The 15,490-nt window shown below is 41.4% G+C and overlaps 1 protein-coding gene across 3 annotated transcripts in view; it reads left to right on the plus strand.

The window, feature by feature from the left end:
• Positions 1-4,703: 4,703 nt before the first annotated feature.
• The window catches only part of LOC121869951 (kanadaptin-like), a 140,004-nt gene continuing 129,217 nt past the window's right edge, over positions 4,704-15,490 (plus strand). Inside the window, exon 1 of one of the 3 annotated variants that reach the window (XM_042371552.1) lies at positions 4,704-4,937. The gene's annotated coding sequence lies outside the window, so the exon portion shown is untranslated. The remainder of the gene's footprint in view (positions 4,938-15,490) is intronic. The other 2 variants (XM_042371550.1, XM_042371551.1) reach the window with 2 other exon arrangements.

The raw sequence follows: 15,490 nt of genomic DNA on the forward strand, positions 1-15,490 counted from the left end.
GTAAAATCAGACGATTCATATTACGCTCAATAACCCACAAAACATGTAGCTAGGAATAGCCATGAGTTTCCAATTGCTACTGAAGTTAGATTATTTTGTTACTCAAATATCAGAGAATCGGATGTTTGTAGTTTAGTTAGTGTCAGTTGTCTATTTAAGAAAGTCATCAATCTCCTGAGAAAAACATGTCAAACTCCTAATCTCCAAAATCTAACTTATTCCCTTGAATAGTTCCTTGTTCATAGCCGCGCTGAGTTTGCAAAATTAGTGTTGTCAACGTGTGCAATTCCACTTTTTCCTTAAGCTCATTCTCTGATTAGATTATATGAATAGACGTAGGAAATTAGCCTGACCTGGAACACTGACGTTAATAGATAAGTGTACAGCGATCCAAATTGAATAGAAGGTCTGTTGTTGGTGAGATCAATCTTTCTGGTACGTATGCGTGGGCCGGGACTCTTATGGAATTTTATGTTTGACAGTTTATTGTCGGGTGTATCTACAGATCCCCAAACGGTGGTCCACTAAATCAAAGGAACTTAAGAGCCTTAATAGACAACGCAACGATGCTCAACCCTAGTCATCTCCTTATCATGGGGGACTTTAACTCTGGCGACATCGACTGGAGAAACGAGTTCACTCCAAATGACTTGAATAATCCTGCTACTCTTTTTGTAAAACTCTGAGAGATATTTTTCTGTTCCAACATGTTAGAGACCAGCACATTACAGAGGGGAGCAAACACCCAAGCCACTAGGCCTCATCATAACAAACAAGGAAGGTATGGTGGCCAAACTGGAACACCTTGCCCCAGTTGGCACCAGTCACCATATAATATTTTCATTCAGATTTAACTGTAACCTAGTTCAGGATAAAGCCAGGACAAGGTGCAAATAATACAAGGGAAATAACAGCAGGATGAGGGAAGAGATGAGGGGTATCCATTGCCCTGACTCATTAAGGCACAAGAACGCAGACACAACGCTGAATATCATCACTAGTAAAGTGACTCATTTGATCGATAAATATATACCCAAGACCAAACCCAGTGCCTCTAGGAATACGAGGGGATCCCTACACATAAACCATACGGCGGTCGAAAAAGTTAGGAAGAAAACCCAGAAATTCAAGACGACGTGGGTTGGGTCAAACGATGAGCAGGACAGGAGGATGTATGCAAGAGTGTAGAAGGGCTGAAAAGGAGTTCCAGAGGCTGGTTGTAAGCGAGGTTAAGTCAAACCCAAAGGCGTCTTACCGCTATGCAAAGTCGAAATTAAAAACGCGAGTAGGAGTATCAGACCTGAGGCTTGAAGATGGTAGTTACGCAGATACTGACCAGGATAAAGTTGAGGCATTGAACAGCTTCTTTTCCTCGGTGTTCACAAGAGTGGATGCGATTAACCTTCTTGCGTTTGAGGACACGCGGTTCGACACAGCACTGACCCACATTGTGTTCACAGAGAGTGAATTAGAGATAAACTGTCAAAGTTATAGGTCCATAAGAGTCCCAGCCCTGACGTGGTGCACCCCAGAGTGCTAAGAACATAAGAAGGAGTCTGCAATAGGCCGGTTGGCCTGTGCATGGCAGCTCCTGTCGAGAGTTACTACCACTCTCTATCATCCATGAATCTATCTAGCCTCCTTTTGAAACTTTCCAGAGTTCCAGCACTTACTACAAAGTTGCTAAGCTTGTTCCACTTGTCCACCACCCTATTTGTGAACCACTTTCTTCCTATCTCCCTCCTAAACCTAAACTTATCCATCTTAAATCCGTTGCTCCGAGTCCTAACCTGCTCGGATATTATAAGAACTTTATCTATATCCCCTTTATTGATTCCTTTCACCCACTTAAATACTTCTATCATATCTCCTCGCACTCTTCGTCTTTCTAGGGAATGCAAGTTAAGTTTCTTTAACCTATCCTGATATGGAAGGTTTCTAAGTCCCGGAATCATTTTCGTCATTCTTCGCTGCACCGACTCTAGTGAATTGATATCCTGTAGTGGACGTCTCCCCTACAACTGCCTACAACTGCGTAGCGGCGTCACCAAGCTGCTACCATCCTCCCTAGCAACCAACCAGATGTTACCATATCTTAGCAACGGAACTAGTGACCGGCGACTTCTCGGGTTTTCCCAACATGATTCATAGCGGCTGCTGCTGGGTATATAAGCTCTGTCTCTCCATTGAGATTCATTCTGACCATTCTTCTTGAACAAGCAACACCTCCTCCTCCGCCGCTGCCTGGCTCCCTTCGTTTCTCCTCGCCTGCCTGGCGGTCCTCGCTCCCGCCAGCGAGCATGGCGACCCACCAGCTGTCCTTCTCTGAGCTTCCTCACCAACCAACTCTCATTCTGCCCATCTTCATGAACAAGCAACACCTCCTCCAGCAAGCTCCACGCTGGCCCCTCACCACACGGCACCTCCAGCACCAGACTGTCTATCATATAACTTATAATATACAAGAAAACCACATTGGAGTTTCCTTCCATCCTGAGTGCTAGATAACATTAATATCCTGATACCCCTACAATGGTGACTCCCGGAGATAAGCACTCACACAGGATGGAGGAGACACTGATAACGCTCCCAGTCTTCAAGCAGACACCGGCTCCTCTTCCTGCCCCACGCACCACATTCTGACGACCCCAGCACACCCGTCCTGCCTCAGACGCCGACCCCAGCCCAGCAATAACCCCTGACGCGGCCTCTGTTCCTGAATCCGGACCCACACACACCCTCTTTTCTCCCTCAGGTACTCCCTGCTAATGTCCTGCACCCTGCTGCTGTCGTGGACCCAGCTGCTGTCACGAGCCCTAATCCGCTTCTGCTGACGCAGCCCCTGCACCTGACCCAGGCCCACACACACCCCAGCAGGCGCATCTGACGACCCTGTACCTGTCGTGAGGGAAGCACACCAATCATCGCCTCCACACACCCTTTTTCTCCCTTCTTCCACAGATAGTGTGTATCTAGACAGTTGTATTTCAGCGATCGGCTCATCACGCCATCGCCGTTGTCTCACATGAGGTATGCACCGCCCGGTCTGCCTCACATGTGCTAAGCAACTCTACAGACAACAAGTCTCCTACACCGCCTGGAGGGAAGGGGGAGTATTGTAGTGGACGTCTCCCCTACAACTGCCTACAACTGCGTAGCGGCGTCACCAAGCTGCTACCATCCTCCCTAGCAACCAACCAGATGTTACCGTATCTTAGCAACGGAACTAGTGACCGGCGACTTCTCGGGTTTTCCCAACATGACTCATAGCGGCTGCTGCTGGGTATATAAGCTCTGTCTCTCCATTGAGATTCATTCTGACCATTCTTCTTGAACAAGCAACACCTCCTCTTCCGCCGCTGCCTGGCTCCTTTCGTTTCTCCTCGCCTGCCTGGTGGTCCTCGCTCCCGCCAGCGAGCATGGCGACCCACCAGCTGTCCTTCTCTGAGCTTCCTCACCAACCAACTCTCATTCTGCCCATCTTCATGAACAAGCAACACCTCCTCCAGCAAGCTCCACGCTGGCCCCTCACCACACGGCACCTCCAGCACCAGACTGTCTATCATATAACTTATAATATACAAGAAAACCACATTAGAGTTTCCTTCCATCCTGAGTGCTAGACAACATTAATATCCTGATACCCCTACAATCCATTCTATAATAAGGGCACCAGAACTGAACCGCATAATCGAGGTGCGGCCTGACTAGCGCAAGATATAGTTGCAATAAGACCTCTGCACTCTTATTACTTACACTTATAGATATAAAACCCAATACTCTGTTCGCCTTATTTCGAACATTAACGCACTGTTTTCTAGGCAGTAGGTCCGGGCTTACAAATACCCCTAGGTCTCTTTCACAAGTCGACTTCTCTAGGTTGATGTTGTTAAGGCTGTGTACATTGTCAGAGAGTTGTGCAACGAGCTTACTGAGATCCTGAAGATCCTGGTTAGTAAATGCCTGGATGAACACAAGGTCCCCAATGATTGGAAAGTGGCTTATGTGAGTCCTATCTTCAAGAAGGGCGAGAAGAAGGTTAATCAGATAAATAAATTATTGGGTCTTATAAGAAGGTCGTTCAGATATCTAGACGGACAGTCTAGATATATGAACGTCCCTCGTAACGATATTCAAGAGTGAAGTGCTTCTCCATCTGGAGTACTGTCACCCCGTCTGGTCCCCGAGATATGCTAGGGACTGTCAGTAGTTGGTTGAAAATGTTCAAAGGAGGACCACCAGACTGGTGCCTGCACTTCGGCACCTCAACTACCCTGAGAGATTGGAGCGCCTGAACTTGCCTAGTTTATACTACAGACGGGCAAGGGGCAACCTAATTTGAGGTGTATAAGCATCTCAAGGGGCACTACTCAGTCGAATGTCCTCTCTGGGAGCTGGCGGACACAGCTCAAGAATGAAGAAGCCGCAGGTCCAGGAAACTGTGAGGGCAAACTTTTTCGGAGTGAGAGTTGTGAACTCTTGGAACAATCTACCAGAAAGTGTTGTGACGGCACCGAGTGTGAGCTCTTTCAAGACAAGACTTAACCAACACGTGAGCAGGTTCAGGTACATTCAGGGGCAGGTGCATGCCCAGTACTTGCCAACAGAGTGTAACAGAGACGTGACCGATCGCCCAAGCGGCTAACGAGCCGATCAGTTGTGAAGAGGATAAAAGTAAAAAGGCGATAAGTGGTAAAACGATAAATGAATCCTTTGCCTTTCAGTAATGTCCCAGGTTCAAGCTAACGTGGGTACTCCAGTAACAAAGGAGTCGCAACAGGGTTAAAAAATAGATTCAGACCGATCGTCCTAATGATTGTGTCTGGAATATACAGCACCGTCAGTCTCTGCTGGGTAGGAACGGCACAGGTAGAGTGGGATTGTGACGTCACTGTAAACACTAAAGGAAGCATTCAAACATCTAAAGTAAACTACAGGTAAAATAGATATTTAATTGGTAAAATCGTTGTAAATGTTCACATTGATTAATCAAATACACAGACAATGCTGGTATAGAAGTAGAGGTAAACCTTAAGGCAATTTAACAATGGCTACCACAAGGAAGTTGTCAATTGGGCTGTCTTCGTATGGGGTATACTATAGATTGAGTAGTGAAATAGTTTTGGTGGTAAATATTGATGACTTTACCGCCGCTGATTTTGGTTAATATTTAGAAGCTGCCAACACCTGCTTATATATTAAGTCATATATGGGGAGAAAGAAAAAATAATTTATTCCAAATATTTACCAGTAAATATATGGGAAGAAAGAAAAAAGCAAAATAATTTAGGTAAATTTGCATTGTCACACCGTTCTCTGTTAGAAAGTCAAAAATATATTTTTCTAGTGTATTTGTGTGTTTAGACCGAATATGACCTTCATTTCTCGTGGAAATTAGCCGTTTTTTCGATTTTTTTTTCGTTGGATGTTTTCCCCCCAAAAAAATCATGGCAAAAAACACTAGAAAAACAAAAACCAAACCTAACCTAACCTAACCTAACCTAACCTAACCCAACTGACTCTCACCATATGATGGAATCACCTATTTCTTACCTTATTGGCCTGGTTCTTGTTCGTCGTTGCATTCTGGGATTCTTACCCAATTCCCGATCCGACTAATTACCCAAATGTACCCAAATGTACCTAAATGTAGCCGCAATGAAGTCAAATAATCGTCCTACATGAATAAATCGGACTGCCAATCACTTCTCGACTAGTATTTGGTGTCACAAAGTCAAAAAAAAATTGAAAACTTAATTTAATCTGAGTTAATAATCTGAGTTAATAGATCGCGTGCGCTACCGAGGGGCGATACCCAACTGTACCTCAAATTTGCAATGAAGTCAAATGATGTTCCTAGCGTAAATCGGGCTGTGAATCACTTCTCGATTATTATTTGGTGTCATAAGTCACAAAAATTAGTAAACTTAATTTAATCTGAGTTGTGTTAGGTTAGGTACATCGCTCAATCTATTGCTCAGATTAAATAAAGTTTACCAATTTTTGTGACCGTGACCCAAATACTAGTCGAAATGATTATAGACCATCGATTGACTTTTTCTTATTATTGGAGTACATTAAGTTCTTGGTAATTACCGCTCCTCGGTACATGCGTGATCTATTAACTCAGATTATTAACTCAGATTAAATTAAGTTTTCAATTGACTTTAAGTTCAGCCAGCTGACTTCATTGCGGCTTTTGACCACAGATAATCGGATCTAGCGCCACATATGTTGCTGCGATATTTACATTGTCTTGTTCTTAGTACACTTTACTGAGATTGGAAGAACACCATGCGATCGAAAAAATGCTATAGTTTCTCCGCTTTTTTTCCAAAAACCTTAATCAGCTCCATATAAAGTGACACCCATCATGAACTTCCATGGTGAACTGAACTCGAATTTCAAAATATGAGACCCAAAATAAAACTCAGATTGGTCCAAATATACTGCGAATTAAACCCAAAATCATTTTATTGGTTCCAAAAGCAAAAACGCTTTTGATTGGCTGCGTGACGTGTATGGGAGCGCATGCGCGTGATGATTTATGAAGGGGCGAAGGCGCGGTGTTGGAGGAGGCAGGCGATAATGGCGGAAGGTTAATGGAAGAAAATAGAGAAAATTTTGGAAAAGCTATCTCTGTTATTATACATTTCCGCCGGTAATGTAATAGATGAAAATTATCTTATAATTAGACGTCTTATTCGAATATAATAATAGATTAGTGGTAGGAATGAACGGTGTGTAGACATAATAATACCATAATTTATCCTAAATATTTACCGGCAATTGTGTTAAATAGTGGGTGCAGTAGTACAGTATTATCGTGTTGGTTATTTATTGTTAACCACCCATCACCTTTTTTCACATGAAAAATAATTTTTTCTCTAGTTGTCTTGCTGTTTTAGATGATTTTGACATTTATAATCATCTAAAACAGTCCTTCTAACCTAACCTGACCTAATGGTACTAAAATAAAAGTTATTTGCCCCAAAGATAAATGTCAGAATCATCTAAAACAGCAAGACCTTCATGAAAAAAATAATTTTTCCTGTGAAAAAAGGTGTTGGGTGGATAATGAAAAATAACCATCGTTTCGGTCATGCAGCAAATTTTTAAATTTTAAATTTAGGTTAGGGGATAAGGTGAATTTATAGTAATATACCGGTCTTCCTCTCTTAGTTTTTAATATGTATTTCATAATGTTTAGACAATTTAAGGCAATTTTCTTAGACTTGTCTAAACATAACAAAATACATATTAATAACCATGAAGAATCTGATGTATTATAAAATTGACCAGAAGTAATATTCGCTCAATGGTTATCCTCAGGTTTTGATACAAAATTATATATATATATATATATATATATATATATATATATATATATATATATATATATATATATATATATATATATATATATATATATATATATATATATATATATATATATATATATATAAATAAATCACTGTAGAGTATTGCGTGATCTAGGTATATGCTGATATACAAGGAAAGAGAAAACCGAAGTTCCCAAGCTTTTAGTGTAATTCACATCTTCGGGGTGAGTACAGACTGTACTCTAGTCTGTATATATATATATATACTGCCCTGTTAATTCAACCTGCCCGGCCAGCGTAAAGTGAACAACATAACATATGGATTAATTGAAATAGAGACGGGCCGACCCCCAAACTCCACTTTCCCGACACAATATCGTTTACTAAAATAACATCTTAACTCTATGATGGTATTCACCCACACATGATATAGAAAGGAACAGTCAATAAACTGAAGGTTAGGTCAGAAAAACAAGGTTGGGGTTAACACTTACGTTGTAGAAGAGATGGGTGGCGTGCGGGAATGGAGGCTGGTTCCAAGGTCAGAGGGCAGGCTACTGTGCCTCAGGTGAGTCACCATCACTGTCATCCACACTTGTCAGGACCTCCTGACAAATCCCTCAAAGTCATCATCACTGTCTCTACCACTGTCACTATCACTGGCTTGGGCTGGCTGTGGTGGGTTCTTGAGCGAAGAACTCTGTTATGCTTTGCTGACGGCTGGTGTTTATGTTGTTGTGATAAACCTTGATGTAGGGCTCCATAGTCTGCAACAGCTGGGTAGTGAAGATTTTCTACCTGTTTGAATCAGGGTTGCCGAGAAGAGGGAGCTTGACTTTCTCAAAACACTCGATGGCACCCCTAACATTACTATGGGATAAGTGGCGTTCTTCTTGGGATGACGCACCACCTGCTCTTCACTGACGCCATCATCATTTACCATCTGGTGGTAGTCACATCAGGATCCTTATCACCTCCGAGGTCGCCGATAGATTGGTGGTGTGGAAGCCTACAGCTGCTGTTTTCGCCTTCTCTGGCAAGGTCCACTGCTACAACAGTCTGAACCTCACCAGTCACAGATTGACTCTGCTAACGGCGGAATGCCTTGCAACACATGTCTCCATACGTGACGAACAGTTGCTACAGACAGCTGATCCCATGCCCTCCTGAAGTCCACAGCTTTCTTGATGTTGAATATTCCAGAATTGTTTAAAAGTACTTGTTGCTCTGCCAACTGTTGATCCCCGTATCTCGCTCTTGCTATCGGTGGTGGTGTCACTCCATGTTCGTAACTCTTCCCTGGTGTTGGTGTATTCAGGAGCTTGAATTTTTTAGTAGAGAATGCAGCTTTTACATTACAGATTAACTCTTGGTCCATGGGCTGTAATATAGACGTAGTGTTGGGAGGAAGGAAGACCACTTTTTACGTTGGGGTGTGATCTAACAGTAGAGGCGGATGTCCTGGTGTTGTCCAGTAACAACAAAATCTTGAATGGCACATTCTGTTGCTCCAGAATTTCTTCACATCGGAACAAAACAGTCATCAATGGAGAGGGACAGTGTAGAGAACATCCACGCCCTTTACGTGGCGGTCAGCCGTGGACATTTAGCTTGGTCATGTCCATGGTTTTTTGTAGGCATCTTGGCTAGGTGCTGTGTGGATCACCGACGAGCTTATAGGTACCGGAGGCATTGGTGGCGGTGATCCTCCTTCTGCAACTTCGGCCCGAATCTTGCTGGCATTCTCTACATGAAAGGTCTTGGAAGGTAGCTTTCCAAAGACCAGATTCGTCCATGTTAAACACCTGATGTCGGTGTACTGTCCTTCCTCCATAATCTCACGTAAAGCAGGAGGTTCCTAGCTGCAACACGGTCAGCACTAGCTTCTTCACCACCAATGTTGATATTGATGATCTTGTTCCTCTTCTTAAACCTCTGTAACCACCCAGAGGAAGCATTAAGGGTTTGGGCTCTGCAATTCCATCTTGACACTGTAGCATACAGTTACGCGTCACGTCCTTTAACTGCGGTGTCCGCCATGTTCGTCGCGCCCTGGCCACCAGTAGCCTACAAATATTTTCCGTCTTGAGAAGCACCTGGTTGTGGAAATACTTGATCATGGAAGCACCTGTAGAACTTTGTGATGTTCATATGCTCTTTTATCTTGGCTGCATCCTTCTTGATGGGATTGTGGGTCGTTAACACCATGCTGGCCATGGCGAGATCAACCTGTCTTGTTCCTTTCTCAACTCTTGGATGATCTTGTATTTAATTTCGTAGCTTAGGAGCCGTCATTATCTTCTTAGGTGGGTCCAGGTATTGCAAGGTTCTTTGTGGTGATAGTGTGGTGGTCTGGTGGCAGCCATTTGGAGACAATAGATACCGATATACATGGTGTAGCCGGAGGGTGTAACTGGCGGGTAGGTCAGGGCTTCAGCAGCTTGGTATCATTATCCACAGCTAGCGGGGAGGAGGTAAGATGCTTGGAATCAGTCCAATATGTCATATGGACGTCACCGATAGCATAACAAAACATACACTCCCAACCTACTCATGCTACCCAACATGGCATGATGGCGGGGTTTCAAGCCAAAAATGGTGGCGCAGCAGATGACCGCCAGCCGCTATCCAGCGTGCTCAAGTACCGCCTCGTAAAAGTGAGCATTCGGGTCTGGCAGATTACCCATAGCATTAATAAAAAACACGTAAAGCGAGGTAATACTGTACTGTATATATATATATATATATATATATATATATATATATATATATATATATATATATATATATATATATATATATATATATATATATATATATATATATATATATATATATATATATATATATATATAAAGTAAAAACCTAATATTATTGATATTTCTCTTAATTATTAAGTGTGTGCACCATCATAAAATTAGAAGTTATTTTACTAGCGTAGGTATTGTGTCTGAAAAAAAAGTGGAGTTTGGGGTCGGCCTGGTCTCTATTTCAATTAATCCCATATGTTATGTTGTTCACTTTACGTTTCTCTCACTTTACCTTGGACACCGTGGGGTTGAATTAACGCGTAAAGTGAGGTTCACTGTAATTGAAATAGAGACTGGGCAACTCCAAGAACATAATTTTATTAAAACTAATAGAAAAAGATGGTTGGGCACACGGGGATGGCGGGTTGATTCCGAGGCAGAGGGCAGATTATTGGCCCTCACCTGTATCACTTGTATCAATTGTATCACTATCCACCACAGAGGTTTGCAGGGCCTCTTTGTCAAAACCCTCAAAGTCCATATAAGTCCATATCCTCACTATCACTGACTTGGGTCGGCTGTTGTGGGTGGCGGGTGAAGAACTCGGTAATGTTTTGATGACTGGGCGACCTTGTGTGCACCCTGCCCGCGCCGCTTCCCGCGTATATGAGTAGATGCACTGCATAAATTGGGAATTCCGGTTCTGGCGGGGTACCACGTAAATGAGAACCTCGCAAACCGAGGTATTACTGTATATATATATATATATATATATATATATATATATATATATATATATATATATATATATATATATATATATATATATATATATATATATATATATATATATATATATATATATATATATATATATATATATATATATATATATATATATATAAATATATATATATATATATATATATATATATATATATATATATATATATATATATATATATATATATTTACATATAAATATATATATATACATATATATATATATATATACATATATACATATATATACATATATACATATACATATATATATATATATATACATATATATATATATATATATATATATATATATATATATATATATATATATATATACATACATACATACATATATATATACATATACATATATACATACAGTGGTCCCTCGGTTAACGAACACAATTCGTTCCACAGAGTCGTTCGTTAACCGAAAATTTCATAAACCGAATCCATTGCTTCAATGGGATATCGGGTTGTTTGTTCCAGCTCACAAAAAAGTACATACAGTACAAAGTAAAAAAAAAATGCAGTAAAGTACACTTACTTTGAGGTGTGTATGTAGAAGGTTCCTGGTTGATGATGATGATGGGAATTAGAAGTGGGGGTGGAGGAGAAGGGAGAAGAGAAGGAAGTGGGGATGGATGAGAAATCACTTTTCAGGGGACCCATGCTTGATGCTGTCATTTCACCAATAAAATTTTATGTTCACTTGATGTAATTTAAGATTATTTTATTTAAATCAACACTGCGCTGCGCTATATATTATCAATATGTTAACTAAATTTCAGAATGATCAATAATTTTTATGTAAAAATGCTAAAATATTCAAGACACCAACAAAGTCGATGTTCACTACACTGTAAACAAAGCCAAACTGACGCCTGGTGGGTGAGTCAAGCGGCTGATGGGCGCACAAAAAACTTGTTCCCTGTACTGCATATATTATCATTATGTTAACTAAATTTTAAAATGACTAATAATTTTAATATAAAAAATGCAAAAATATTACAGAGCACAACTTTCTTGATATTTACTCCACTGGAAACGAATGTAAACATAGAACAGATTACTGAATTGGCAGACTAGCCCATCAGCTGATAAGCTGATGCTCACAACAAAACGTGTTGTTCGTAAGGATTTCTCTAATCGAAGTTTTGTTCATTAACCGAACTGTTCGTTAACCGAGGGACCACTTTATGGGCGTTCATACCTCGGGGACTGCCTGTACTTGACTGCCCTGCGTTAACAAACAACTTCAGATTACAAGTATAATATTGTATTTCAAAATGGTTGTAGGAATTCGTAATACAGTAGTTTACAACATTGAATGTTATTATGATCCAATTTAGGAACAATTCTATAGCAGAAGAAACTTATTTCTTACCTTTTGAATGTCATTAGAATACTGTACAGTATTGGAGAAATTGCTGGAGGTGCAATGATAATGCTCGTTTTTCTCACCATTAAGTCATGGGTTTGAGCTCTGGCTCGAGACACATACAGGAAGAGTGTTATCCAGTTTGACCCTACCAAACATTGCAGGTTACCTCCTATGCTAACACTGGACAATAAAGTTCCAAACAAAATAACCAGTGGTGGGCACAGCTAAACGAAAAGTAAGCTTCGCTATCCGCTAATCTGCTAACTAAAAAGTTAACTTTGCTAACGCTAAACCGCTAAACAGCTAAAAAAGATAGCGGAAGCTAACGCTAACCGCTAACTTTTATTATATGAATTAAGCTTCGTTTTTTTTTGGGGGGGGGGGGGGCTCTAAAACCCTTAAAAACAGACCTAGAGAGCTGAAATTTTCATATGTTGTCTTGTAGTTTAGACATAGAGCTTTCCAAAAAGGTATAGCATGCCAAGATCAGATGATAATCAAGGTGTACATAAATAATTACATGAACAAATGAAATTAAACAGTAGTTTACATTCAAGTTTCAACATACACTTTATAATCTTTATTTACTGTACGAAAAGACAGAAAGTATTAAAGGAATCCAAAAACTGTAGTACTGTATAGCATAGGTAGCAAATAGCATCATGCCAAGATCAGATGATGATCAACTTATCAAGGTGTACACTGTACACAATTTCACAAATAATTAATTTGCATTCTCATACAACCTATCGGCCTTATTCATTATTCATGTAAATATGCAATACCAACCACATACACATTATACCAGTGCATTTTTATATAACTTATTGTTGGTCTTAGTCATGTTAATAAACAGAAAACTCTAAACTTAATGAAAAGTAAGTTTTTAGAAAATTTTGTTTGGCACACACACCTTGGATGACATCCTGGTTATGAACTTATGCAGTACTTAGCATAACCAAATATATTGACACAAAAAAATCCTAATTAAATTAACAAATAAATGAGAAATTAAATTATACATTAGTTTACAATTACATTCTATGATTCTTTGAACATACACTGACAGCCTTTATTTACTGTAAAAAAAAAGTATTAAACTTTAATAATCGAAAAATTCCATTCACTCTGGCTGCAGTGGCTGGGCCTTCTCCATTGCCCCGACGTGATGTTGGTTGCCCTTCATAAACATCAGCCTCTCAAAGTTGCCATCTGACAGGGTGGCTTTCTTGGCCCTCAAGATATCTTTGCCTATAGAGAATAGGCGCTCAACTGCAGCACTGGATGGGATTGCGGTGTTATACTTGTTGAACAGGTCAATCAAGACCTGCTCACCCAAGAAGGCGACGTCAGTCAGGACCTCCTTCGAGCCGGCCTCCAGCCAGGTCTTCACCAAGTTCTGTGCCTTGGACTTCAGTGACCTGTGGCTCCTGCTCTCCCAGGACTGAGTGATGCTGCTGAAGAAGTCATCTTCCTCATCCTCATTGATGCTGCCCTCCTCACTGGTCTCCATCAGGGCTCTCTCCACGACGGTCTCCATGGCGTTCTTTACCCTGGTGAGCTGGTTGTTATTATACTGCTCCAGCCAGAACAGGCGAAACTTGGGGTGGAAGGCAGCAGCCAGCTGGCACTCCTGGTCTTCTAGGAGGAGCCCAAACCTTTTTGTGATGTCTGCCAGTATCACGTCTACCAGAGGACTGCAGTATAGGAGACGTTTGGACTTGGCCTCCTTCAACTTCCTGACGGTAGCTGCTACAGTTGGCCTGGTCCTCCCCCAGGATCTTATCCAAGGCCTTGGCAACATTGGACATCACCTGGGCGTACTCCGTCAGGAAGCCGACCTCAGAATCAGTGAAGGTCTGCAGCTTCAGCTGCGTCATCACCTTGTGGATAGCTCCCCTCTTCTTCTCCAGCAGATTGTTGAGGACAATAACAGAGTCATAGTTCGAGTTCCATCTGGTACTGTTGGGGACCACCAGCCTCCTCTTCAACGTGTCCAGAATGCTGTCTGCCGCCACTGTGCTGCGGCTCTGCAGGTTCCACAGCGCCTGTGCCTTGGACATGGCCTTCCTGTAGGCCGACTTGAACGAAGCACTGTTAAGAGCCTTGTCAGCTTCCACGCTGGCTACCAAGTTGAAAGTGTGGGCTGCGCACCTCATGTGCACTGGCAGGTTGAGGCCCAGGTCGCTGGACTCGTCAAGGGCGGCATCAACAGAGATGTACTCAGCTTCGTCCATATCACCAGCCTCGGAATCCACGTCCAGGTCCACATTCTCGACGCACCTCCATGTCTGGATCAGCAGCAGGCTCAGGAATGTCTGGCAAGAGTTCGGCTTCAGTGCCAAACTGCACAAACGCCTTGACGAAGTTGCTGCTGTTGTCTGTCATGGTCCTGGTCACCTTGTCCTGCAGGTGGAACTTGTAATGGGTGTCCACCATGGCCTCGTGCTGTCTCTTGTGGGTCTTGGGGTCCAGCCAGTGTGCCGTCATCCCCAGGTAGGACCTGTTGTGGGCCGACCAGCCACCCAGGGGACATCCTGGAGCAATCTGTAATTAAAAATTTTAAATTGTAAAGAGACATATCTATCTGTCAGGCCATTGAGGGAAGCAAACATGCCAAACACCATCAGATATACTAATTCACACTCACTACGCGAGTCATTTTGTAGGCCAATGGAAAGGGACTGTACTTCTAAACGTGTCATAACTTGCAATGCCTCCCACAAAAATATGAAATACAATACGCAATAATAATAATTTAATAAACTTGTATAATTTTAACCTTGTAACAATAAAAAAAAAAACACACAGCAATACAGAATCACAGTAGAAAAAAAATGACTTCTACAGTAATAACCATTGCAACTTTAGCATTACAGTGGTCCCTCGGTTAACGAAATTTCGGTTAACGAACTGCCTCCCATAAGATTCTTAAATTCGGTTAACGAATTTCTTACGAACCGACCTCAACATGTTTTCGCTTGCACTGGCCGGTCAACCAGCTTTAGTATTAGTCCGCCAATACATTAATCGGTTCTAGGGCTTAAATTCCTTACTATTTTAGTAAATATCAAGAAGTTTTTACTATTCAATAATTTTAAAAGTTTAATCTTCAATTTTTTAGTCATTTTAACAATTATTGAACATAATTGAAGGTAAAGTGACTAGTTTAATGCTCGGCATCCAGCCTCTTAACACAGCAAACAGGCGTTAGTCTCTCTGTTTTC

This window comes from Homarus americanus, unplaced genomic scaffold (genome assembly GCF_018991925.1).
Source record: "Homarus americanus isolate GMGI-L3 unplaced genomic scaffold, GMGI_Hamer_2.0 scaffold14467, whole genome shotgun sequence".
NCBI lineage: Eukaryota > Metazoa > Arthropoda > Malacostraca > Decapoda > Nephropidae > Homarus > Homarus americanus.